Raw genomic sequence first — 27221 nt, 5'->3', positions numbered from 1 at the left:
TTCCCGCACTGTATTAAGATACAACTGTGATGTTTAAGAGGCTTGACAAACAGCACACTATAGGGCTCTGTTATTTCCACGATGGTATTTGAGGATACCTTGGGGGTAAAGTGGAATCCCTTGGGATATTTCTGGGATAGGTCATGTTTCTGGGCACAAACTGAAGTGCTTTACTGCAATGTGTGAAGACTACTTTTCCCTAACTTGTCAGATGCTTTGATAGATACCACTTTGATAAATTACAGCCTAACATAGTGAATTGTGTGACCTTGTGTTATCTTCTCTTGCTACAATGCTAACTTACTCTGTATACGGTATAAGGCATTGATTAGCGTTACTTTATAGGCACAACACTCCATAAAACATCATAAAGTACATTCTCGCCAATGACAACGTATATCACATTGCTGTTAATGGAACATAGCAGATTTCAAAAGAGACCCACTGATCCGACTATGATAAGACTTGGTAGTAATTTCACAGGCTGAGTGTGTGGTGTATGCTTGTGTGACGGGTTCACGGCCCCTCTGACACACACACACACAAACACTCTCTCTCTCTTTCTTACACTGACACTGACACACACATGCGCACACACCCACCGAACCACCCCCCTCTACACACACCACACACACACACACACACACACACACACACACACACACACACACACACACACACGCACACGCACACGCACACGCACACGCACACACACACACCACCCTGGGAATCAGGAGTAAGAGTTACTGCAGTTGTATTGATCTGTCTTAATTATAGGACTCAATATAAATATATTTGACTGCTTTCAGCTCGACCAGCAGCAGCCACTTTTATGGCAGAGTAAGTTGGCCAATCATTCCTAATGGCATGAGTTCAGCTGACTATCTCTAATAAAGACACAGGAGGCATGCAATCTGTCTAGGAGCCATGGTGTTAACTGATATATTCATATGGAGACCACAATTATACGGTTGTTTTTCCACTAAAGTACGTTTGATGTGCTCCTACAATGAATAATACGTGGATGAGAAAGACTCATCCAAGTGAACAGTGTGGAATGTAGGTCATGATTGCGAGGTGCACTCTGAGAACCCACGTCGAGCTTCAAACTGAGTAGATCCTGGTAATTAAAACATAAATTGGAGCCATTGAAAGGCGCGCGGGAAAGACGGGCCCCTCAGCTAGGGTTATTGATTTCCCTGCATACTTCAAAACAATTGCTCTGATATGTGCACAGTAAAATATAGGAGCCTTTAGATAAAATCAATAGCAAACAAGCCGCCCGACCTCTCCAAACAATGGCCTGTGAATTACAATCAGCCAATTCTGCTGGGATTTGAGGGAGTAGGGAACAGATGAAGTCTGCGTCCCAATTGGCACTTCATTCTCTACATAGTGCACTTCTTATCTGCAATACCGGTCAAATGTTTTAGAACACCTACTCATTCAAGGGTTTTTCTTTATTTGGACTATTTTCTACATTCTAGACTAATAGTGAAGACATCAAAACTATGAAATAACACATATGGAATCATGTAGTAACCAAACAAGTGTTAAACAAATTCAAATAGATTATATATTTGAGATTCTTCAAAGGACCCACTCTTTGCCTTGATTACAGCTTTGCACACTCTTGGCATTCTCTCAACCAGCTTCACCTTCACATTCCCTCCACAAGCTTAATTTCTTCCTGTAGCAAACTGGCTCTAATTAAGACCCTACAAGTATAGATAAACAGACAGACAGAAAGCGCAAGAGAGACAGACAGATAGACAGACGTGTAGACAAATATAACAACGTTCACATTTCAACATTTGTGCAGAACTACATTGCAATACAACAATCCAACACAATAACATCATACACAGTGTCGTATGTGCACATAGCCCTGTGTCTCTATCTATCGGGCCCAAATAGCATGACAAGCCAAAAAGGGAACAATAGCTATCCTCTGTCAGCCATGTGTTACAGCTAAGGGAGTGTTAGCTAAAACAGCCGCCGGCAGCAACCCATACTGCAACTCACACCTGAACCCCACTGCTCAGTTGGACTAAGTTGTGTCGGTAACTTAAAATGCTAAGTGGAGTGCGACGGAAGAGAACCAACAGAAGAAAGGATGGAATATCAAGTGATCTTTCTTGCAAAGGTGAATTTGGTAGCACTTAACAATTAGATACCCTCTATGAAGGCTGTTACCGTGGGTTTTATCACAAAGAGGGTTCACTGGATAGTTAAAGACTAAATAAATAGAGAAATTAAAACGATTTGGTTACTAGCTGTTTAACTTTGCTTAAACTGTTTATCTTTTAAAGTTATGTCGCCATTCAATCATCTTAGTTACGCAATATTATTACTAAGAGTCCCATCTCTAAAGACATAGATGAGCTAATAATACCACAACACCCCAAAGTGCTTATGAAGATGTTATACCAAATGAATAAGCATGTAACGACGCATGGATATGCATGTAATAACTCATATGGCGTGTGATATTGCAGTCTCCTCTCTGATTGATGTGTCACATGTATCTAATGTAGCCTTTAATCCACGGGTAGAGTAATCCCTGATTTCCAGGGATGTCTCCCCTACCTCTTCCAGACTAATTCACATGCCCGATGCATCGTCCTTCAGTCCAGCCCTGCCAACCCTACATCTAGGGAAAGCGAGAGTTCAGCCAACACTGGCACTGAGGCGAGGCATGGCGGGAGAGAGAGAGAGAATGAGAGAGAGAGAAAATGGAGAGAGAGGTTGGACCGACAGCGGGAGGGAAAGAGAGGATAGAGAGAGAGAGGGGAAAGGAGAGAGAGGTGGATGGAGAGAGAGAGAGAGGTGGGGGAGAGAGGGTGTATTGTGGGTTTCCCATCTAGCCGTGCATCTTCAAAGCGCCTTTCATCACCTTGCCCCTGCATGAGATGCATGTCTACACACACACAAACACAAACACTCATATCACACAAATATGCCCATAAGTGCACAGACTCTGCTATTCACTCAACTGACACACTTACACAAATTATCTCTTTCACACGCACGCACACACACACACACACACACGCCTGACTAGTACGCCGCCTGGTCCAAAAATTACTGCGATGAATGGGTCTCCGACACGATTCGACATTTCCTCCATTTCATTAATCCAAAATAGAGGAAGGAAGGAGAAAAAGCAGGAGGCCAAAGCATATAAAAAAATGGTAAACAGGTGCATAGGAACCTCACACACACACACACAGCTCTACGAAGCGCGAGGAAAGGCTATCGGGAGAGAACAGACAAAAGGAATTAAAACAGAAGCACTAACAGGAGCTGACGTGTCCAAGGCAGATTACTAATTATGCCTCAACTACCTCAGCCTGTTTCAACCACACCTCAGTACAGTAGGATAGTATCACACAGAGGAAGCCTATGTAGGCTAACGGAAGTCCACACGCTGCTTTCCCTATACAGTCTCCTGAGAGGTATGATCCTTTACAATGGTTTTGGAAAAAAGGTTGCATATGAACATTTTTGCAATGAAACATTTCAGTTGATACATAGAAACTCTTTTAAAATACATTTTTAGTCACATGAATCTTAATTGAAGAGTTGCCATTGTATGTGTAATAATTACTTCTAAAACATAATATAACCTATACTCTGAGTATACAAAACATTAAGATCACCTGCTCTTTCCATTACATGGTGAATCCAGGTCAAATCTATGATCCCTTTTTGTGATGTCACTTGTTAAATCCACTTCAAATCAGTGTAGATGAAGGGGAGGAAACAGGATAAAGAAGGATTTTTAAAGTCTGGAGACAGTTGAGACATGGATTGGGTAATGTGTTCCATTCAGAGGGTGAATGGGCAAGACAAAATATTTTAGTGCCTTTTAATGGGGTATAGTAGTAGCTGCCAGGCTCACCAGTTTGTGTCAAGAACAGCAATGCTGCTGGGTTTTTCACGCTCAACAGTTTCCTGTATGTATCAAGAATGGTCCACCGCTCAAAGGACATCCTGCCAACTTGACACAACCGTAGGAAGCATTGGAGTCAACATGGGCCAGCATCCCTGTGGAACGCTTTCCACACCTTGTAGAGCCCATGCCAAACAAATTGAGGCTATTCTGAGGGAAGAAGGGTGGGGTGCAACTCAATATTAGGAAGGTGTTCTTAATGTTTGTATATTACTGAACTGTGTCACTTGTCCATCTAGTTGAATTCAGACTGAATATCCAAATAAAATGTTACATTATATCTTCGATTTAATTTTGAAAAGAGCATTAAGTAAGATCAATAATAACAAGGCTATGGTCTGATATTCTTTATCTGATAGTAAACAGTAAAATAGCAGATTTACACCACAGCAAAGGTTCAAATGTTTACTGTTGCATCTTTCACAGGGGTTCAACGGAAGTTCAGTGGGTTATTCACCACATTAAGGGGGTTACCTTCCGTTCAACATCAGCAGGAAACCGATAATACATGGATTGTCTGACTGACAAAATGTCATGGTAAACCAAACGACATGATATTGCGGTGTAGCAGAAGTCAAACGGAAACTGGCACACATTCAAAGGCCCAATATCTATAGCCACAGGTTCTCACAATTTGGATGTGGATGGATGTGAATTGACTTGGATGTCTATTTGGTTTGAAGGAGATCATTGATTCATGTTGAGAAGCTCCTAAATCACACACACACACAAACACACACCACACACACACACACACACACACACACACACACACACACACACACACACACACACACACACGTGGCAGGGTCTACAGTGGCAGGGTCTACAGTCAATCACGGATTACAAAAAGAAAACCGGCCCCGTCACGGACCAGGATGTCTTGCTCCCAGGCAGACTAAATAACTTTTTTGCCCGCTTTGAGGACAATACAGTGCCACTGACACGGCCCGCAACTAAAACATGCGGACTCTCCTTTACCGCAGCCGACGTGAGGAAAACATTTAAACATGTCAACCCTCGCAAGGCTGCAGGCCCAGACGGCATCCCCAGCCGCGCATGCGCAGACCAGCTGGCTGGTGTGTTTACGGACATATTCAATCAATCCCTATCCCAGTCTGTTGTTCCCACATGCTTCAAGAGGGCCACCATTGTTCCTGTTCCCAAGAAAGCTAAGGTAACTGAGCTAAATGACTACCGCCCCGTAGCACTCACTTCCGTCATCATGAAGTGCTTTGAGAGACTAGTCAAGGACCATATCACCTCCACCCTACCTGACACCCTAGACCCACTCCAATTTGCTTACCGCCCAAATAGGTCCACAGACGATGCAATCTCAACCACACTGCACACTGCCCTAACCCATCTGGACAAGAGGAATACCTATGTGAGAATGCTGTTCATCGACTACAGCTCGGCATTTAACACCATAGTGCCCTCCAAGCTCGTCATCAAGCTCGAGACCCTGGGTCTCGACCCCGCCCTGTGCAACTGGGTACTGGACTTCCTGACGGGCCGCCCCCAGGTGGTGAGGGTAGGCAACAACATTTCCACCCCGCTGATCCTCAACACTGGGCCCCACAAGGGTGCGTTCTGAGCCCTCTCCTGTACTCCCTGTTCACCCACGACTGCGTGGCCACGCACGCCTCCAACTCAATCATCAAGTTTGCGGACGACACAACAGTGGTAGACTTGATTACCAACAACGACGAGACGGCCTACAGGGAGGAGGTGAGGGCCCTCGGAGTGTGGTGTCAGGAAAATAACCTCACACTCAACGTCAACAAAACTAAGGAGATGATTGTGGACTTTAGGAAACAGCAGAGGGAACACCCCCCTATCCACATCGATGGAACAGTAGTGGAGAGGGTAGTAAGTTTTAAGTTCCTCGGCGTACACATCACAGACAAACTGAATTGGTCCACCCACACAGACAGCATCGTGAAGAGGGCGCAGCAGCGCCTCTTCAACCTCAGGAGGCTGAAGAAATTCGGCTTGTCACCAAAAGCACTCACAAACTTCTACAGATGCACAATCGAGAGCATCCTGTCGGGCTGTATCACCGCCTGGTACGGCAACTGCTCCGCCCACAACCGTAAGGCTCTCCAGAGGGTAGTGAGGTCTGAACAATGCATCACCGGGGGCAAACTACCTGCCCTCCAGGACACCTACACCACCCGATGTCACAGGAAGGCCATAAAGATCATCAAGGACAACAACCACCCGAGCCACTGCCTGTTCACCCCGCTATCATCCAGAAGGCGAGGTCAGTACAGGTGCATCAAAGCTGGGACCGAGAGACTGAAAAACAGCTTCTATCTCAAGGCCATCAGACTGTTAAACAGCCACCTATAACATTGAGTGGCTACTGCCAACACACTGACTCGACTCCAGCCACTTTAATAATGGGAATTTATGGGAAATTATGTAAAATATATCACTAGCCACTTTAAACAATGCTACCTAATATAATGTTTACATACCCCACATTATTAATCTCATATGTATATGTATATACTGTACTCTATATCATCTACTGCATCTTTATGTAATACATGTATCACTAGCCACTTTAACTATGCCACTTTGTTTACATACTCATCTCATATGTATATACTGCACTCAATACAATCTACTGTATCTTGCCTATGCCGCTCTGTACCATCACTCATTCATATATCTTTATGTTCATATTCTTTATCCCCTTACACTTGTGTCTATAAGGTAGTAGTTTTGGAATTGTTAGCTAGATTACTTGTTGATTATTACTGCATTGTCGGAACTAGAAGCACAAGCATTTCGCTACACTCGCATTAACATCTGCTAACCATGTGTATGTGACAAATAACATTTGATTTGATTTGATTTGATTTGACACACACACACACACACACACACACACACTTGTCACCATGTGTATCCGCGTTTTTAATGAACGGCCCGAAGGCCCATTCCAAGGCCGCGCCAGCCTCGGTGCATTCCCATAATGCACCGCTCAGCTGCTAAAAGGGACGATGGGACGAGGGAGACGGCCGTGGCGCCATTTATCACTGTCAGATGCAGCTGAGCGCAAGTTCTTATTGGCTGGGCAGAACTCAGCGACTGCTAAAGCGGTACGCCGATCTCTCGCACAATTATAATTAAATAGTATGGAGAATACAGCAGTGGGCTTTCTCTCTCTGTTTTCTCTGATTCTTTCTCTCTCTAAGACTTCTATTCTGCCTGTGCCAGCACAAATGCAGTCCACAGACAATTCAAGTTAATAAAAAAGAGGCAGCTACTGTAAAATGGTACGATATGCCTCCATTGTAGAAAAACAGCTGGGATATGATGATGGTTGAAAATGTGTTATTACTCAGCTACTGTAAAATGGTATGATATGCCTCCATTGTAGACAAACAGCTGGGATATGATGATGGTTGAAAATGTGTTATTACTCAGCTACTGTAAAATGGTACGATATGCCTCCATTGTAGAAAAACAGCTGGGATATGATGGTGGTTGAAAATGTGTTATTACTCAGCTACTGTAAAATGGCACTACAGTATATGCCTCCATTGTAGAAAAACAGCTGGGATATGATGGGGGTTGAAAATGTGTTTTTACTCAGAGCTATTCTCTCCAAATTATTTGATGTAACACTGGTCAGGACCAACATGTTACAGTGAGACCTAGCTACACTGGAGCAGAGATTGTGATGTCAGTATGTCAAACACACAGCGGCCCTCAAAGAAACCTCACTGGACTTTATGCCAACTGGAAACCACATATCCTGAGGCCGCATTTATTGTAGCTGGGGATTTAAAAAAAAGCAAATTTGAGGAAAACGTTACCGAAGTTCCATCAACCCATTGACTGTAGTACTAGCGCTGCTAAAACACTCAACCACTGCTACTCCAACTTCCGGGATGCCTACAAGGCTCTGCCCCGCCCTCCCTTCAACAAATCTGATCACGACTTCATTTTACACCGCCCATCCTATAGGCAGAAACTCAGACAAGAAGTACCCATGCTATTCAACGCTAGCCTGACCAATCGGCATCCACACTTCAAGATTGTTTTGAACACGCGGACTGGGATATGTTCCTCCGAGAATAATATTGAGTAGCCTCCGAGAATAATATTGACGAATACACTAATACGGTGACTGAGTTTATCAAGAAGTGTATAGAAGATGTTGTACCAACTGTGACTATTAAAACCTACCCTAACCAGAAAAAGTGGACAGATGGCAGCATTCGCACAAAACTGAAAGCTCGAACAATCGCATTTAATCATGGCATGACTGGGAATACGGCCGAATAGAAACAGTGTAGTTATTCCCTCCGTAAGGCAATCAAACAGACAAAACGTCAGTACAGAGACAAAGTGGATCTCCGAATTCAACGGCTCAGACATAAGGGTCACAGGCAATCACCGACTAAACCAGCCAAGTCACGTTTTGCTTCTGGACAAGCTAAACACCTTTGCCCGCCTTCAGGACAACACAGTGCCACCGACACGGCCCGCTACCAAGGACTGTGGGCTCTCCTTCTCCATGGCCGACGGGACTAAGACACTTAAGCACATTAACCCTCGCAAGGCTGCCGGCCCAGACAGCATCCCTAGCCACATCCTCAGAGCGTGCGCAAACCCCCTGGCTGTATTGTTTACAGACATATTCATTCTCTCCCTATCACAGTCTGCTGTCCGCACATGCTTCAAGATGTCCATCATTGTTCCTGTATCCAAGAAAGCAAAGGTAACTGAACTAAATTACCATTGCCCTGTAGCACTCACTTCTGTCATCATGAAGTGCTTTGAGTGTCACGAATTCTGCCGAAGTTGATGCCTCTCCTTGTTCGGGCGGTGTTCGGCGGTTGACGTGGCCGGTCTTCTAGCCATTGCTGATCCATTTTTCATTTTCCATTTGTGATGTCTTGTTTTCCCACACACCTGGTTTCATTTCCCTCATTATGTGTTGTGTATTTAGCCCTCTGTTTCCCCCATGTCTTTGTGCGTGATTGTTTATTGTTAGGTCGGTATGTTTCCGGCTGGTTTATTCCCGGGTGCAGTTTCACCCGGGTTTAGTGGCAACCGTTATTTTTATTTCGCACATTGGGTTTGTTACTTTGGGCATTTGCCTTTATTAAAGTGCGTTGTTCACTTATCTCTGCTCTCCTGCGCCTGACTTCATGCACCAGCTACACCAACCGCCTGACATTGAGAGACAAGTCAAGGATCATATCACCTCTACCTTACCTGACACACTAGACCCACTTCAATTTGCTTACCGCCCCAATATATCCACAGATGATGCAATCACCATCACACTGCACACTGCCGTATCCCATCTGGACAAGGGGAATACCTTTGTAAGAATGCTGATCATTAACTATAGCATTCAACACCATAGTACCCTCCAAGCTCATCATTAAGCTTGTGGCCCTGGGTCTGAACCCCACCCTGTGCAACTGGGTCCTGGACTTTCTGACGGGCCCCCACCTCCACTTCACTGATCCTCAACACAGGGGCCTCACAAGGATGAGTGCTCAGCCCCCTCCTGTACTCCATGTTCACACATGAGTGCAAGCCACTCACGCCTCCAACTCAATCATCAAGTTTGCAGATGACACAACAGCAGTAGGCCTGATCACCAACAATGATGAAACAGCCTACAAGGAGGATGTGAGGGCCCTCGGAGTGTGAAAGTAACCTCTCACCCAATGTCAACAAAACAAAGAAGCTGATCGTGGACTTCAGAAAACAGCAGAGGGAGCACCACCCTATCCATATCGAAGGGACTGCAGTGGAGAAGGTGGAAAGCGTCAAGTTCCGTGGTGTACACATCACTGACAAACTGAAATGGTCCACCCATACAGACAGCGTGGTAAAGATGGAGCAACAGCGCCTCTTCAACCTCAGGAGGCTGAATAAATTGGGCTTGGCACCTAAAAACCTCACTAACTTTTACAGCTGCACAATTGAGAGCATCCTGTTGGCCTGTATCACCGCCTGGTACGGCAAATGCACCGCCCGCAACCGCAGGGTTCTTCTATCCTATTCTACTGTACCTTAGTCTATGCCGCTCTGACATTATTTGCCCAAATATGTATATATTCTTAATTCCATTCCTTTACTTTAGATGTGTGTGTATTGCTGTGAAATTGTTATATATTACTTGTTAGATATTACTGCACTGTTAGAGTTAGAAACACAAGCAATTCGCTACACCCTCAATAACATCTGCTAAACATGTGTATGTGACAAGTTGACTTGACTTGACAAACACACAGCCTCACTCACTGTCACATGACAATGTACATGCCAACTTTGTCAGTCTCTATGAGTCATTCTAATGAACTTAGTGTCAACCAAAGGTCAACGTTTCTGACAGAATCAATGTGACTTATGGACCATCATGATGTGTATCTGCAAATTGCATATGAGATCACTATCACATCCACACAAACACGATAAAACACACTAGCCTACCTTCAAGCACCCAAGCAACTGTCCCAATGATTCAAGAGCTGTAAGGCAAAAAAATACACATTAGATCAAAAATCAATTAATCAACCACTACTGTTTAAAAGGGAATATGAAACTTGGTCTCATGATGCAAGGCATACATGGAAACTTACACAACTTCTTAATCATAATCAACCAAACACATTGTGAGTTGTACTAACACAGTGAGAATCCAATACTTGTGTCCGTTGCTTCATACAGTATAAAGGGCAAAGCATTTGTTACGAGCAGATTACATTTGGCAGGCATATGTGTCTGCACTACGCCTCCTAATTCCGCCTTGTTAAGAACTTCCCACGGCGATATTCAATCACTGCTCCGATGTGGTTTGTCTCCCATTTACTTCCCTGGGCAAAAAAAGTTAATTCTACAAAGGGAGAGTGGGGTAGTTTCAGAGAGGGGTGGGGGGCACTGAGATGCTTTCATTTTAGCGACTACTTAATTAAAATGTGGACGGCACTCAAAAGGTCAGAGATTGTGGCTTGGGCGCATTGCTACTGATTGCGTGCATATAGTGCCACTCAAGGTCTCCTAGATTAATCTGCGGTTCACTTGCAGTCGAAGAAACAAAATTAGTTCTTCTTCTGATAAACAGGAAATCTGTATTCTCAGTTTCCCCCTTTCTGGCCAGTCGAAAGATAAAGTAGAGGTTTTTTGCTGTTGTCAGTGTAATTTATTTTGGCCGGAGCGTATGATTGCAGAGTATATGGAGGCTATAAGTGTTGTATGTGAATGGCTACTGTCGAAGTGGCGACGTTTGGAATTTAAGCTTAGTTTATATGCGTACTGTAGAGCACAGTCGTTAAGGAGAAATGGTCATGTGATATACAGTGCTTTTGGAAAGTGTTCATACCCCTGGATTTTTTCCACATTTTGTTACGTTACAGCCTTATTCTAAAAGGGATAAAATATTGTTTTCCCTCATCAATCTACACACAATAATCCACAATGACAAAGAAAAAACGCTTTTTGGGTGGGGATAATTTACATAAGTATTCAGACCCTTTACTCAGTACTTTGTTGAAGCATTTTTGGCAGCGTTGAGTCTTCTTGGGTATGACGCTACATCTGTATTTGGAGAGTTTCTCCCGTTCTTATCTGCAGATCTTCTTAAGCTCTGTCAGGTTGGATGGGGAGCGTCGCTGCACAGCTATTTTCAGGTCTCTCCAGAGATGTTCGATCTGGTTCAAGTCTGGGTTCTGGCTGGGCCATTCAAGAAGTCACTCCCGTGTCGTAAGTCTCTAAGAGCTTTCCACCACTGTTCAGCATTTGCCCATTCATCTTTTCCAAGCCCTTCAAGCTCAGTCAAATTGGTTCTGGATCATTGCTAGACAACCATTTTCACATCTTGCCATAGATTTTCAAATAGATGTAAGTCAAAACTGTAACTCGGCCAGTCAGAAACATTCACTGTCTTCTTGGTAAGCAACTCCAGTCTTGATTTGGCTGTTAGATCATTGTCCTGCTGAAATGTGAATCCATCTCTCAGTGTCTGGTGGAAAGTACATTGAATCAGGTTTTTGTCTAGGATTTTGCCTGTGATTGGCTCCATTCCGTTTCTGTTCTATCCAGAAAATCTCCCCAGTCCTTAATGATTACAAGAATACCCATAACATGATGCAGCCACCACTATGTTTGAAAATATGGAAAGCGGTACTCAGTAATGTGTTGTATTTTCTTTGCCCCAAACAATTTGCCCCTGTATCTTGTATTGACTGGGTGTATTGATACACCATCCAAAGTGTAATTAATAACTTTTTTTTCCCATCTACCAATAGGTACCCTTCTTTGTGAGGTATTGGAAACCATCCCTGGTCTTTGTGGTTGAATCTATGTTTGAAATTCACTGTTCGACCGAGAGACCTTACAGATACAGAGATGGGGTACTGTAGTTACTCAAAAATCACGTTAACCACTATTGTTGTAATACAGAATGAGTCCATGCAATTTATTATGTGAACTGTTAAGCAAATGTTTACTCCTGAACTTATTTAGGCTTGCCACAACAAAGAGGTTGAATACTTACTGACTCAAGACATTTCAGCTTTTCATTTTTTATTAATTTGTAAAAATTCTAAAAACAATTCCACGTTGACATTATGGGGTATTGTGTGTAGGCCAGTGAACTCAAAATTATTTATTTAATCCATTTGAACTTCAGGCTGTAACAAGGGGTGTGAATACTTTCTGAAGGCACTGTAACAATACTGCCATATTCATATCAGCTGAACTGGTGAAATGTTTGAAGGAATTGGGGCTTGGTTTTTTACATGGGCAAAAAATGGTTAACAGCGACACATTTGTCCAGCCAGCAAATGAGGCAATGGAAATGCCCTCTGCTGTACTTCTTTGGACCGGTTACAGCACAGGCACAATAGTCCCCCTAGTCAGTGAAAAATTCACAAGATGTCCCAAGAAACACCAGGACAAACACCAAATTATGTCAGCAAAGGAATAGTTTGGTCCTACAAACTATACATATAGGCCAGGTACCCCCAAATTTAGCCCCGCGGGTGGTTTTAGTTTGCCCCCCCCCCCAGTTTTCTGAGCAAATTATTATATTTTATTTTATTTTATTTTATTGTTGGACATAAAAGACAGCAAATCAGCTCCAAGTGATTTTAATTTTGGAAATCTGTTCCCAAGTATTCCCATGCATAATAGCGAGACTTGTGATCGTATACAAATGTAAATGTTGTTTGTTTGTTTGAAATGATTATGTTTTAGTGAAATATCTTCATGGGCTTCTTGCAGTCATTTTGTAGTCTACAAATGATTTATAATTATATTACGGCCCATCCACTCAAAAATAAATCGTCCCACAGCTGAAGCATTTCACTACACCTGCAATAACATCTGCTAAATATGTGTATGTGACCAACACAATTTCATTTGATCCCTTCTATAGGCAATGTTTCAGTGAGTGATTGAAAACTACACTTCATTATTGATACATATGCATACATTCACACAAATTGCTTCTTGGAAATCAGTCGAGCTACAATGCTACTTTTTGCTTGAAAAAGGTTGAAAGGCCCATTTCAAAACAACCCAACCATCTGCTCTCCCCTACTGATGATAATAGATGCTCTCTAATTTGATTGATGACTAGCTGCCGTCTGTGAAAGGTCAGTAAGCATTTGCCAGAGGAGGCACGGTGTACATACAGTAGCCCCAATTGGATTGCAGAAACAGGGAGGTGATACGATAGGGGAGGGGTGGGGAATGAAAGGAATAGACTGAATCAACAGGTTTGATAAATTCCTCTAAAACTGGCCATATCTCTGGGACTGGTGGCGGCATGACAAGAAGGAATGTCGCTCCTGATTAATTGTAGTGATCAGCAGGCAGCGAGAGGGGTAACCGTCAGGTCCTGACTCCCTCCATGATTTATAACCAATAATTCTGCATGAATGGGGCCTCCGAGGCACTATCAGGACCCCGCAGGGTGCCCTCTTTGAGACACAAATAGGGTTGAAATCCATCTGTTTCCTGTGTGCTGATATGTTATGAGAGTGTGCACGGCAGCACCATCTTGAATTTCAGGAGCCCCACGAAAATGAAACTGGCCACTGTGAGAGAGGTATCTTCCCCTGAAATAGACCTGTGCCAGTCTGAAATGACTCTCATCCACTGTCACAAAGGTTTCATTTTGGCTATAGAACGGTTTTCAGTATTCACCATATGCAATGCCATTAGTAAATATCATACTACACCAACAAGTCGACAGAATGTGCTACAATATCCGTTCAATATCCGTTCAAATAAAATAACACATTTTATTTCTAAATACATGTATGACTGACTTAATTTGATGATGTGTGGCACACTGTTTAATTCAGCAGTGCCAAAAAAATGCGGTTCAATGCTATTTTAATTCCAGACAGATCATGGTTGAAATTATGGTCAAATGGTATTTACACCATCTGTCGTTGATTCAACACTGGCCTACAGCAACTTCCTTAAGAGTATCAATCTGAAAGGGGTACAGTAAGACAGAGGATTTAAAAACACATCACCACCTAAAACCCACAAGCAATCCTGAACATTCTACGATATTGACTATAGAACTCACACCAACACTGTGTAAAACTGAAAAAGAACCATACAGGATCTATTAAAGTCAGATTGGGAGCAACACGCTAAACAGAATCACAACACGAGGTTGGACTAATGTGTTAAATAAACACAATACCCATCCAGCTGCAGCTTTACGGCAGATCCTAGTTTATGTCTTTAATATCTACATATAATGAAAGTTGCACATGTAACAACCTCCTTAAAAATCCCATCTGCTGCACAACAGCACCACCAAAGGCAGAATGAGAGAGACAGAGATTGAAACCGTTGAAGCCTAAACTAATTCCCGATTTTGAGGATCTGTAAAACCACGGACCTTGGGCTCAGGGTCCTTTTCCTTTGGTGGGCGATCACGCCATCCCACCTCCTCCCCTTTACCCCTATTCTTCTCTCTCTCTCTCTCTCTCTCTCTCTCTCTCTCTCTCTCTCTCTCTCTCTCTCTCTCTCTCTCTCTCTCTCTCTCTCTCTCTCTCTCTCTCTCTCTCTCTCTCTCTCTCTCTCTCTCTCTCTCTCTCTCTCTCTCTCCCTCCCTCCCTCCCTCTCTCTCTCTCTTTCTCTCTCTCTAAGAAGAAGAAGAATTCTCTGGCCGAGCCCTCCCGACAACCACCAATCAACCCGGGTGCAATTTAAAAAGCCTTCAACAGCTGCCATTCCACCGGGCTGGCCATCAGTCCAGCTGCCAGAGAGCCAGACAGGGAATCTGCTCAAGTCAAGCAAACTTTGAAAGGCATGTTGGTTTCCCCCCTGTTGCAAATGGAGGTGAAATACTATTTTCCCCTAAACAGACTTATTCAAAGAGAATACATTTTATTTTTTAACTAGTGATACACTACGAAAAATGTCCAAGCAACTCAGATTTGTTTTTGAGGGAGGATAAAATCCGCTCATGCCAGAAGTGAAGGCAAAATAATGAAATGGGTACAGGTATATTTGCAACTGATGTCATCCAAATTTTTCAAAACAAGGGAAATGCTTGCTGCCCTTTTAGTGCACTCCGACAAAAGATATCTCTTGTTCACTTCCTCTTCTGGGGTTTGCCGTTTGCCTCATGCTGATTTTGCCTGCTTTGCCAGTGTGTGTGTGTGTGTGTGTGTGTGTGTGTGTGTGTGTGTGTGTGTGTGTGTTTCTGAGTTCCAGGTTGGGCTGCCTGCTGCTGTGCAGTTCGCCGTTCCATATGTCTTTGTCGAAAATATCCACAACGCAGCGTGGCTGCGAATGAGAGATTAAATCTCTCCCACTGGTATTTTCCCTCATTGAACGAAAACAAAACAGATCGGTGGCTGCCAGGTCTGTTGCATTGTGAAATGCAACAACTGGCCACCAGCACCGTTTTTCAGTATAGACCATGTTGTCTCCGGTGTCCCATCCACATGTTGTATTGTTTTTGAAAGAGTAAAACGTCTGTGGACATTTTCCGCCTGTCTTGAATAGCAAACCAGGACATGGATGTGTAAACAGTGCTGGTGTTACTGTTGTAGCATTTGAACAAATGGGGATACTTTACTCTAGATTATCGTTTAGTAGTTTGAGTGCATTGACAGGTGAAGTCAGTGGGGTATTTCCCTGTATGTCTGTTAATGGGGTTTCATAGACTAAGCTAGTCTTTGAGAGCTATAACAGTCTCTAGTCTCAGTATCAACAACCCTATACTTTACATGATGTCACAGTCTCTAGTCTCCGTATCTACAACCCTATACTTTACATGATGTCGCAGTCTCTAGTCTCATTATCTACAACCCTATACTTTACATGATGTCACAGTCTCTAGTCTCCGTATCTACAACCCTATGCTTTACATGATGTCACAGTCTAGTCTCCGTATCTACAACCCTATGCTTTACATGATGTCACAGTCTCTAGTCTCATTATCTACAACCCTATACTTTACATGATGTCACAGTCTCTAGTCTCAGTATATACAACCCTATGCTTTACATGATGTCACAGTCTCTAGTCTCCGTATCTACAACCCTATACTTTACATGATGTCACAGTCTCTAGTCTCATTATCTACAACCCTATACTTTACATGATGTCACAGTCTCTAGTCTCCGTATCTACAACCCTATACTTTACATGATGTCACAGTCTCTAGTCTCATTATCTACAACCCTATACTTTACATGATGTCACAGTCTCTAGTCTCAGTATATACAACCCTATGCTTTACATGATGTCACAGTCTCTAGTCTCCGTATCTACAACCCTATACTTTACATGATGTCACAGTCTCTAGTCTCATTATCTACAACCCTATACTTTACATGATGTCACAGTCTCTAGTCTCAGTATATACAACCCTATACTTTACATGATGTCACAGTCTCTAGTCTCCGTATCTACAACCCTATACTTTACATGATGTCACAGTCTCTAGTCTCTGTATCTACAACCCTATGCTTTACATGATGTCACAGTCTCTAGTCTCCGTATCTACAACCCTATGCTTTACATGATGTCACAGTCTCTAGTCTCATTATCTACAACCCTATACTTTACATGATGTCACAGTCTCTAGTCTCCGTATCTACAACCATATGCTTTACATGATGTCACAGTCTCTAGTCTCAGTATATACAACCCTATACTTTACATGATGTCACAGTCTCTAGTCTCATTATCTACAACCCTATACTTTACATGATGTCACAGTCTCTAGTCTCCGTATCTACAACCCTATACTTTACATGATATCACAGTCTCTAGTCTCCGTATCTACAACCCTATGCTTTACATGATGTCACAGTCTCTAGTCTCCGTATCTACAACCCTATACTTTACATGATGTCACAGTCTCTAGTCTCCGTATCTACAACCCTATACTTTACATGATGTCTGTGCCAGGCTGAATCATGTTGTGACAAAGGTGTCATTCTATATGACAGGATCGTTCATTTAAAAAATATATATTTTCCCTTATTCAAATACGGTCTCCTTAGCATTTTGTACAAATCTGACTCAATAGTTTATTATGGTCATAGTAAATGATGTCAGAACACTGACAATAGGAGGAATGTTTCTCCCCTTGGAATCCATTTAGTATCATTGTTTGTCAGTTTACCAAATTGCTCTACAGTCCATGCACTGGCACAGGATATAGAAGCCAAGCTGTCTTCAGCTGCTGTTCCTGGACCTGTCACAACCATTGTGTTGTGTTCCCTCCTACTATCCGCAGATGCTTTTACCCCCATAGTGTTGTCACCCACTGGTACAGGTCTTGGATCGGATTTGTTGATAGCCACATGGGACCATACAGACAGCGGATCCAGTTGGCTTGATGGCAAGGCTTCACACCTGGGAAAATGCTTATTTTGCATAGACTGGAAGAGGAACGGTTGGGTTTATCAACATGATGGGGATTCAAGCTCCAGCGATGAACATTGCCCGGAGGGGTCTGGCATTGGGGACGGATCCCATTGAGCTAGGGTAGTTAATGGTTTTGAAGTAATTTGTCTAGAGTAGAATCACAGCTACTGTTGATAGAGCCTTCCCCACCTGTTGTAAAACACTATATACTCCCCACTCTCAGAGAAAAAAGTAGCACTGCAGGTCAAATCTGACTAATAATTACATGTTTATTGCAGAACTAACTTCTCATCGACGGGGCTGTAGTGGAGCAGGTTGAGAGCTTCAAGTTCCTTGGTGTCCACATCACAAACAAACAAACATGGTCCAACACACCAAGACATTTGTGAAGAGGGCATGACAAAACCTATTCCCCTTCAGGAGACTGAAAAGATTTTGCATGGGTCCTCAGATCCTCAAAAGGTTCTACAGCTGCACAATCGAGAGCATCCTGACTGGTTGCATCACTGCCTGGTATGGCAACTGCTCGGCCTCCGACCGCAAGGCATTACAGAGGGTAGTGCGTACGGCCCAGTACACCATTGGGGCAAAGCTTCCTGCCATCCAGGACCTCTATACCAGGTGGTGTCAAAGGAAGACCCTAAAAATTGTCAAAGAATCCAGCCACCCTAGTCATAGACTGTTCTTTCTGCTACCGCACGACAAGTGGTATCGGAGCTACAAGTCTAGGTCCAAGACCTTCTAAACAGATTCTTCCCCCAAGCCATAACTGAACATCTAATCAAATGGCTACCCAGACGATTTGCACTGCACCCCCCCCCCACCCCCCCCCCCCCCCCCATATTTTACACTGCTGCTACTCTCTGATGTTATCATCTATGCATAGTCACTTTAATACCCTTACCTACATGTACATATTACCTCAATTACCTCGACTAACCGGTGCCCCTACACATTGACTCTGTACCGGTACCCCCCCCATATATAGTCTCGCTATTGTTATTTTACTGCTGCTCTTTAATTACTTGTTACTTTTATTTCTTATTCTCATTCGTATTTTGTATGTTTTTTTTTCAACTGTACTGTTAGTTAGGGGCTCGAAAGTAAGCATTTCACTGTAAGGTGTTGCTGTTGTATTCGGCACGTGACTAATAACATTTGATTTGAATTTATTTAATACAGTAATGTAAGATCTGTCTGCAAAATACACAGCAAACATTCCATTCCAGAAAAACAATGGATGTACAGCATTTTTTGTCAAAACACTTTATTTAGGGGGTGGATCAGCTTTAATATTGCAATTAGATTGTGGATTCTATCAATGCAATTTTCTGCATAATTTCCAATCCCCCATGAATGAGTTTAATTCATACATACATACATGTAATGTACATACATACATACATACATACATACATACATACACCTTAGTTTACATACACCTCAGCCAAATATATTTAAACTACATTTTTCACAATTCCTGACATTTAGTCCTTGTAAAAAGAACCTGTCTTAGCTCAGTTAGGATCACCGCTTTATTTTAAGAATGTGAAATGTCAGAATAATAGTAGAGAGAATCATTTATTTAAGCTATTATTTATTTCAGTACATTCCCAGTGGGTCAGAAGTTTACGTACACTCAATTAGTATTTGGTAGAATTGCCTTTAAATTGTTTAACTTAGGTCAAACGTTTCAGGTAGCCTTCCACAAGCTTCCCACAATAAGTTGGGTGAATTTTGGCCCATTCCTCCTGACAGAGCTGGTGTAACTGAGTCAGGTTTTTAGGCCTCCTTGCTTGCACACACTTTTTCAGTTCTGCCCACAAATATTCTATAGGATTGAGGTCAGGGATTTGTGATGGCCACTCCAATACCTTGACTTTGTTGTCCGTAAGCCATTTTGCTACAACTATGGAAGTATGCTTGGTGTCATTGTCCATTTGGAAGACCCATTTGCAACCAACCTTTAACTTCCTGACTGATGTCTTGAGATGTTGATTCAATATATCCACATAATTTTCTTTCCTCATGATGTCATCTATTTTGTGAAGTGCACCAGACCCTCCTGCAGCAAAGCACCCCCACAACATGATGCTGCCACCCCCATGCTTCACAGTTGGGATGGTATTCTTCAGCTTCCCCTTTTTTCCTCCAAACATAACGATGGACATTATGGCCAAACAATTCTATTTTTGTCTCATCAGACCAGAGGACATTTCTCCAAAAAGTACGATCTTTGTCCCCATGTGCAGTTGCAAACCGTAATCTGTTTTTTTTTTATGGCGGGTTTGGAGCAGTGGCTTCTTCCTTGCTTAGCGGCCTTTCAGGTTATGTCGATATAGGACACATTTTACTGTGGATATAGACACTTTTGTTCCTGTTTCCTCCAGCATCTTCACAAGGTCCTTTGCTGTTGTTCTGGGATTGATATGCACTTTTCACACCAAAGTACATTCATCTCTAGGAGAAAGAACACGTCTCCTTCCTGAGCGGTATGACGGCTGCGTAGTCCCATGGTGTTTATCCTTGCGTACTTTTGCCTGTACAGATGAACGTGGTATCTTCAGACATTTAGAGGTCTTGTGGGCTTCAGACTTGTGGAGGTCTACAATCTTTTTTTCTGAGGTTGATTTCTTGATTTTCCCATGATGTCCCATGTTTATTTGACTCTTTGCAAACTGGAATCCATTTATCCGGAGGCTGCAATCATTGTAGCTGGGGATTTTAACAAGGCTAATCTGAAAACAAGACTCCCTAAATGTTATCAGCATATCGATTGCGCAACCAGGGCTGGAAAAACCTTGGATCACTGCTATTCTAACTTCCGCGACGCATATAAGGCCCTGCCCCGCCCTCCTTTCGGAAAAGCTGACCACGACTCCATTTTGTTGATCCCTGCCTACAGACAGAAACTAAAACAAGAAGCTCCCGCGCTGAGGTCTGTTCAACGCTGGTCCGACGAATCTGATTCCACACTCCAAGACTGCTTCCATCACCTGGACTGGGATATGTTTCGTATAGCGTCAGACAACAACATTGACGAATACGCTGATTCGGTGAGCGAGTTCATTAGAACGTGCGTTGAAGGTCGTTCCCATAGCAACGATTAAAACATTCCCAAACCAGAAACCGTGGATTGATGGCAGCATTCGTGTGAAACTGAAAGCCCGAACCACTGCTTTTAATCAGGGCAAGGTGACCGGAAACATGACCGAATACAAACAGTGTAACTATCCCCTCCGCAAGGCAATCAAACAAGCTAAGCGTCAGTATAGAGACAAAGTAGAATCTCAATTCAACGGCTCAGACACAAGAGGTTTGTGGCAGGGTCTACAGTCAATCACGGATTACAAAAAGAAAACCAGCCCCGTCACGGACCAGGATGTCTTGCTCCCAGGCAGACTAAATAACTTTTTTGCCCACTTTGAGGACAATACAGTGCCACTGACACGGCCCGCAACTAAAACATGCGGACTCTCCTTCACTGCAGCCGACGTGAGGAAAACATTTAAACGTGTCAACCCTCGCAAGGCTGCAGGCCCAGACGGCATCCCCAGCCGCGCCCTCAGAGCATGCGCAGACCAGTTGGCTGGTGTGTTTACGGACATTTCAATCAATCCCTATCCCAGTCTGTTGTTCCCACATGCTTCAAGAGGGCCACCATTGTTCCTGTTCCCAAGAAAGCTAAGGTAACTGAGCTAAACGAGAGAGAGACTAGAGAGACTAGTCAAGGACCATATCACCTCCACCCTACCTGACACCCTAGACCCACTCAAATTTGCTTACCACCCAAATAAGTGCACAGACGATGCAATCTCAACCCCACTGCACACTGCCCTAACCCATCTGGACAAGAGGAATACCTATGTGAGAATGCTGTTCATCGACTACAGCTCGCCATTTAACACCATAGTGCCCTCCATGCTCGTCATCAAGCTCGAGACCCTTAGTCTCGACCCCGCCCTGTGCAACTGGGTACTGGACTTCCTGACGGTGGTGAGGGTAGGCAACAACATTTCCACCCCGTTGATCCTCAACACTGGGTTCCCACAAGGGTGCGTTCTGAGCCCTCTCCTGTACTCCCTGTTCACCCACGACTGCGTGGCCACGCACGCCTCCAACACAATCATCAAGTTTGCGGACGACACAACAGTGGTAGGCTTGATTACCAACAACGACGAGACGGCCTACAGGGAGGAGGTGAGGGCCCTCGGAGTGTGGTGTCAGGAAAATAACCTCACACTCAACGTCAACAAAACTAAGGAGATGATTGTGGACTTCAGGAAACAGCAGAGGGAACACCCCCCTATCCACATCGATGGAACAGTAGTGGAGAGGGTAGTAAGTTTTAAGTTCCTCCTACGTACACATCACAGACAAACTGAATTGGTCCACCCACACAGACAGCCTCAGGAGGCTGAAGAAATTTGGCTTGTCACCAAAAGCACTCACAAACTTCTACAGATGCACAATCGAGAGCATCCTGTCGGGCTGTATCACCGCCTGGTACGGCAGTGTGAGGTCTGCACAACGCATCACCGGGGGCAAACTACCTGCCCTACAGGACACCTACACCACCCGATGTCACAGGAAGGCCATAAAGATCATCAAGGACAACAACCACCCGAGCCACTGCCTGTTCACCCCGCTATCATCCAGAAGGCGAGGTCAGTACAGGTGCATCAAAGCTGGGACCGAGAGACTGAAAAACAGCTTCTATCTCAAGGCCATCAGACTGTTAAACAGCCACCACTAACATTGAGTGGCTGCTACCAACACACTGACTCGACTCCAGCCACTTTAATAATGGGAATTGATGGGAAATTATGTAAAATATATCACTAGCCACTTTAAACAATGCTACCTAATATAATGTTTACATACCCTACATTATTCATCTCATATGTATATGTATATACTGTACTCTATATCATCTACTGCATCTTTATGTAATACATGTATCACTAGCCACTTTAACTATGCCACTTTGTTTACATACTCATCTCATATGTATATACTGCACTCAATACCATCTACTGTATCTTGGCTATGCCGCTCTGTACCATCACTCATTCATATATCTTTATGTTCATATTCTTTATCCCCTTACACTTGTGTCTATAAGGTAGTAGTTTTTTTTAGATTACTTGTTGGTTATTACTGCATTGTCGGAACTAGAAGCACAAGCATTTCGCTACACTCGCATTAACATCTGCAAACCATGTGTATGTGACAAATCAAATCAAATTTGATTTGATGTCAAGCAAAGAGGCACTGAGTTTGAAGGTTGGCCTTGAAATACATCCACAGGTACACCTCCAATTGACTCAAATGATGTCAATATGCCTATCAGAAGCTTCTAAAGCCATGACATAATTTTCTGGAATTTTCCAAGCTGTTTAAAGGCACAGTCAACTTAGTGTATGTAAACTTCTGACCCACTGGAATTGTGATACAGTGAATTATAAGTTAAATAATATGTCTGTAAACAAATTTTGGAAAAATTACTTGTATCATGCACAAAGTAGATGTCCTAACCGACTTTGCAAAACTATAGTTTGTTAAAAAGAAATTTGTGGAGTGATTGAAAAACAAGTTCTAATGACTTCAACCAAAGTGTATGTAAACATTTGACTTCAACTGTACATATATACATACATATACATATATACATACTGTATTACTTTCTAGTAATTAAGTGTTCAGTTAGATTACATAGCTACCTCAATCGTTATTTCAAATCATTTCAGTGACTTCACAGCAATTTCTAGCTAGCTAGCTAGCTAACGAAATATAGCTAGCTAGAAGGCAAAGCTAAATGATACAGCCACATCTCATAGTCACGTCATGAGATTTGTAAATTAAAGAGAGTGTTTGCCATGACATAGACAGACCAGCTGAATCCAGGTGAAAGCTATGATCCCTTATTGATGTCACTTGGTAAATCGGTGTAAATAAATGGGAGGAGACAGGTTAAAGAAAGATTTTAAGCCTTGAAATAACTGAGAAATGGGATTGTGTATGTGTGCCATTCAGCGGGTGAAGGGGCAGGACAAAATATTTAAGTGACATTGTACGGGGTATTGTAGGTTTGAGTGTGTCAAGAACTGCAATGCTGCTGTGTTTTTCATGTTCAACATTTTGTGTGTATAAAGAATGGTCCACCACCTAAAGGAGATCCAGCCAACTTGACACAACTGTGGGTTGCATTGTCAACATGGGCCAGCATCCCTATGGAACGCTTTCGACACATCGTACAATAGTCCATGCCCTGATGAATTGAGGCTGTTCTGTGGGCAAAATGGGGTAGCAATTTATAGGAAGATGTTGCTAATGTTTTGTACACTCAGTGTAATAATACATATCGAATGGAGTTTCCCATCTCCCCATTTACAGTATTTCTGGCTGAGCACAGAAAAACCCTTATCCAGATAGTGTGTTAAAGGCATTTCCTAAAAGACCTGCCAACTTTAGTGTTTTTTAAATTGTATTTATTTAACCTTTATTTAACTAGGCAAGTCAGTTAAGAACAAATTCTTATGCTCCCCATATTGGCTTGAGAACTTCCTTTCAGGAAAATACTATGAGGTGCTCCCCCCCAGACTCTCTTTTACCGGTAGGGGAAACGGAAGACAAGCAATGCGTCTCTGCCTAGAACATGTCTGTAAATGGATGGAATGACCTTCCTCTGCCCCACTGTAATAGCAAAGCATCATTAGCTTAGAGTGGCTTCCCCAGCCACATGTTTTAATAATGACTTTTTAGCCTATTCAAGGCCACATATTATCTGTGGTCTGCCTGAAACCACTCGGAATACTTACATCAACATTTGGACATAGAAAAGGGCCCGGAGGGGGCTCCCAAAAGGCTTCATAATGCAGGAGAAATTCCATTCCCTGGTCGGTTCATCACCTTTTTTTCTGGTTACCTTACCTCAAACGATCAGTGGGTCCAGAGCGGCTATTGATTATGGTGGAAGGTAGAAAACGCTAAAGCTTATCATGACTGCAGTTCTGGGTCAGGGCTCGGCTGCAGTCTGGCAACAGTCTCTCTGCCTTGTGAGTGACACATTATTTCCACAGTACCTCCCCACACCACCCCATCAGCCCCAACCCATCTCCCTCCACCAGTCTATTTTCTGCCTGGCTAAGCTTATGAAACTGCATATATGCTGTCTGATTCCTGTCATCAGCCATTCCCACGAAAGGCCAAAACAATGAAAACACATGAGAGTATTAGATGTTCGGATTGTGGTGGAAAGACACCATCGACTACATTTCACACATAAAAAACAAAACAATGTACGGTCTGTTTAGATCATAGTGTATGCGTATTAAACTACTGTCTTTATTTTGACACCGTCTTGTGATGTTTTTATTACACAAATAGTGAAATATGGTTGCATATATAAACATTGCCTCAGAACTATATTCAAAACACCATGCAGTCAAGAGGTTATACATTTTTCAATTAAAGTAATTTCAAAGTTACACATGCAGCATAAACCAAAATAATGTGTCCATTGTGGACATTTCAATTAGCTGGCAAATGACCTCTATGCCTCCTTTAATTTTGAGTTTTAGCCATTTTGAATTCCAGTCTTCCTCCTGCATAAAAATGACTGCATAAGAAACAAAAGCTAAAAAAAATGCAGCATGGAAATAAGCAAGTGGTGTAACGTGGCAACAAATCAGAACTAACAAGCAAAATCTCCTCTCCTTTCAAACCAGGAAGGAATCACTTCACCTCAGGCCATGCTGCGTTTCGACCTTATTGCAGTCGACGTATTGTAAATAGAATAATACACATATTCATTTGGCCCGGACAACACATCTCTATGTATTATGTTTATTTGTTTCGCTTCAGTATTTATTTTGTTTTTTACTTAACCTTTATTTAACTAGGCAAGTCGTTTAAGAACAAATTCTTATTTACAATGACGGCCTACCAAAAGGCAAAAGGCTTCCTGCGGGGACGGGGGCTGGGAATAAAAATAAAAAATCTAATAAAAATATAGTATGCTCTGGAGTTACACTTATCTTTTACCTCAGACCGTCTTTGTGGTCAGGCTACTTGGAGGAGGATGCCAAGAGACCCAATCATATCATAACTTCCAAACTACATGCTGGAAATGTTTTCTGAGGACTATTTTTGTCTTTAATAAAGCCCTTTTGTGGTGATAAATTCATTCCGATTGGCTGGGCCTGGCTCCCCAGTGGGTGGGCCTATGCCCTCCCAGGAATACCCTTGGCTGCGCCCCTGCACAGTCATGTGAAATCCATAGATTAGGGCCTAATTTGTTTATTTCAATTGACTGATTTCCTTATATGAACTGTAACTCAGAAAACTATTTGAAATTGTTGCATGTTGCGTTTACATTTCTGTTCAGTATAAATAGTGCTGTCTGACCATACCGTCTGCACATACTCCTAAGAGTGCTACACAACTTTCACTGTGAAATTAATAGTACCAGAACTGTACTCTCAAAGTTATATCAAAGTTTGGTCAGTATGGTGTTGGTTGGAAAGGAAATACAACTGTTCATTTTCTCCTCATGAGAGAGCTAGATCTTTGGTATGTTATTAATCTGATCGATTATTATGGGCCTTGATAGAATTTCAAGTATCATCATGCCAAGTTGTCAATTGGGCAACATTTGGCCTAATGACGTGTTTCAAATATATTGTTATTTCAGGACAAACTGTGCATAAACAATTAGCTGATTCTTGAATGGCTCATAATCTTTGTATTGTAAGCATATCAGTGTGTACAGGTCCATGTGTCTGTACTTTATGCAAGTCCGAGTGCATCTAAGTTTAAGAGTCATTCTAAATGCTCAATACAACAACTGGCTGGTGCTTATTCAACTCCAGTCTTATTTGTTCTACCATGTACAGGAATCTCCAACCAGTGCTCCACAAAACATATTTAAGCCCTTTGAATCACAAATATCCCAAAGCAAATCAGCAATTAGAGCCTAAGCTGGCTTGTAAAATCAATTAGGAATAGCGTTGGTGCCATAGGTAATAACTCTGTCTGACTCTTCCCTACTTGGACTCACTTCACTGATTGAAGCTAATATGGCAGTCTATAATCTGGTGGAGTCATTCATCCAATTTATGTAAAATCTGAAATCTCCGATCTCGGGGGAAGGAGGGGATACGGAAACAGCCCCAATGTCACAGTTGGAATGGTAATGGAGACTCTCGTTCGGCTAGTCCAAGGATGGGGTCACGCAGAATAGAGTTTCAATTGACTGCTTCTAAATGTGCTCTCCGTAAGGTTTCATTATGTGAGGGATTCCTTGGAGTGTGGAGGAAGAAGGCACAGCGTCACTTTAACCTCAGTAGGCCTAACCTGAGTGTCTCAG

At 42.8% G+C, this 27221-nt stretch overlaps 1 protein-coding gene across 15 annotated transcripts in view; it reads right to left on the bottom strand.

Moving 5' to 3' along the window:
• Positions 1-27221, bottom strand: part of LOC110500605 (receptor-type tyrosine-protein phosphatase delta) — a 612371-nt gene that overhangs the window by 234103 nt on the left and 351047 nt on the right. For 14 of the 15 annotated variants that reach the window (XM_090214666.1, XM_036958032.2, XM_090214669.1 and 11 more), the window contains exon 9: positions 10430-10467. The exons of the other annotated variant lie outside the window; for it this stretch is intronic. The gene's annotated coding sequence lies outside the window, so the exon portion shown is untranslated. The remainder of the gene's footprint in view (positions 1-10429; positions 10468-27221) is intronic. 15 annotated transcript variants of the gene reach the window in all.

The sequence above is a fragment of the Oncorhynchus mykiss genome, chromosome 21 (assembly GCF_057628025.1).
Source record: "Oncorhynchus mykiss isolate SJ-2025 chromosome 21, ASM5762802v1, whole genome shotgun sequence".
In the NCBI taxonomy this organism is placed as follows: Eukaryota; Metazoa; Chordata; class Actinopteri; order Salmoniformes; family Salmonidae; genus Oncorhynchus; species Oncorhynchus mykiss.
Note: the sequence above shows the minus strand (reverse complement) of the source record. Positions and strands in the feature narration are given on the sequence as shown.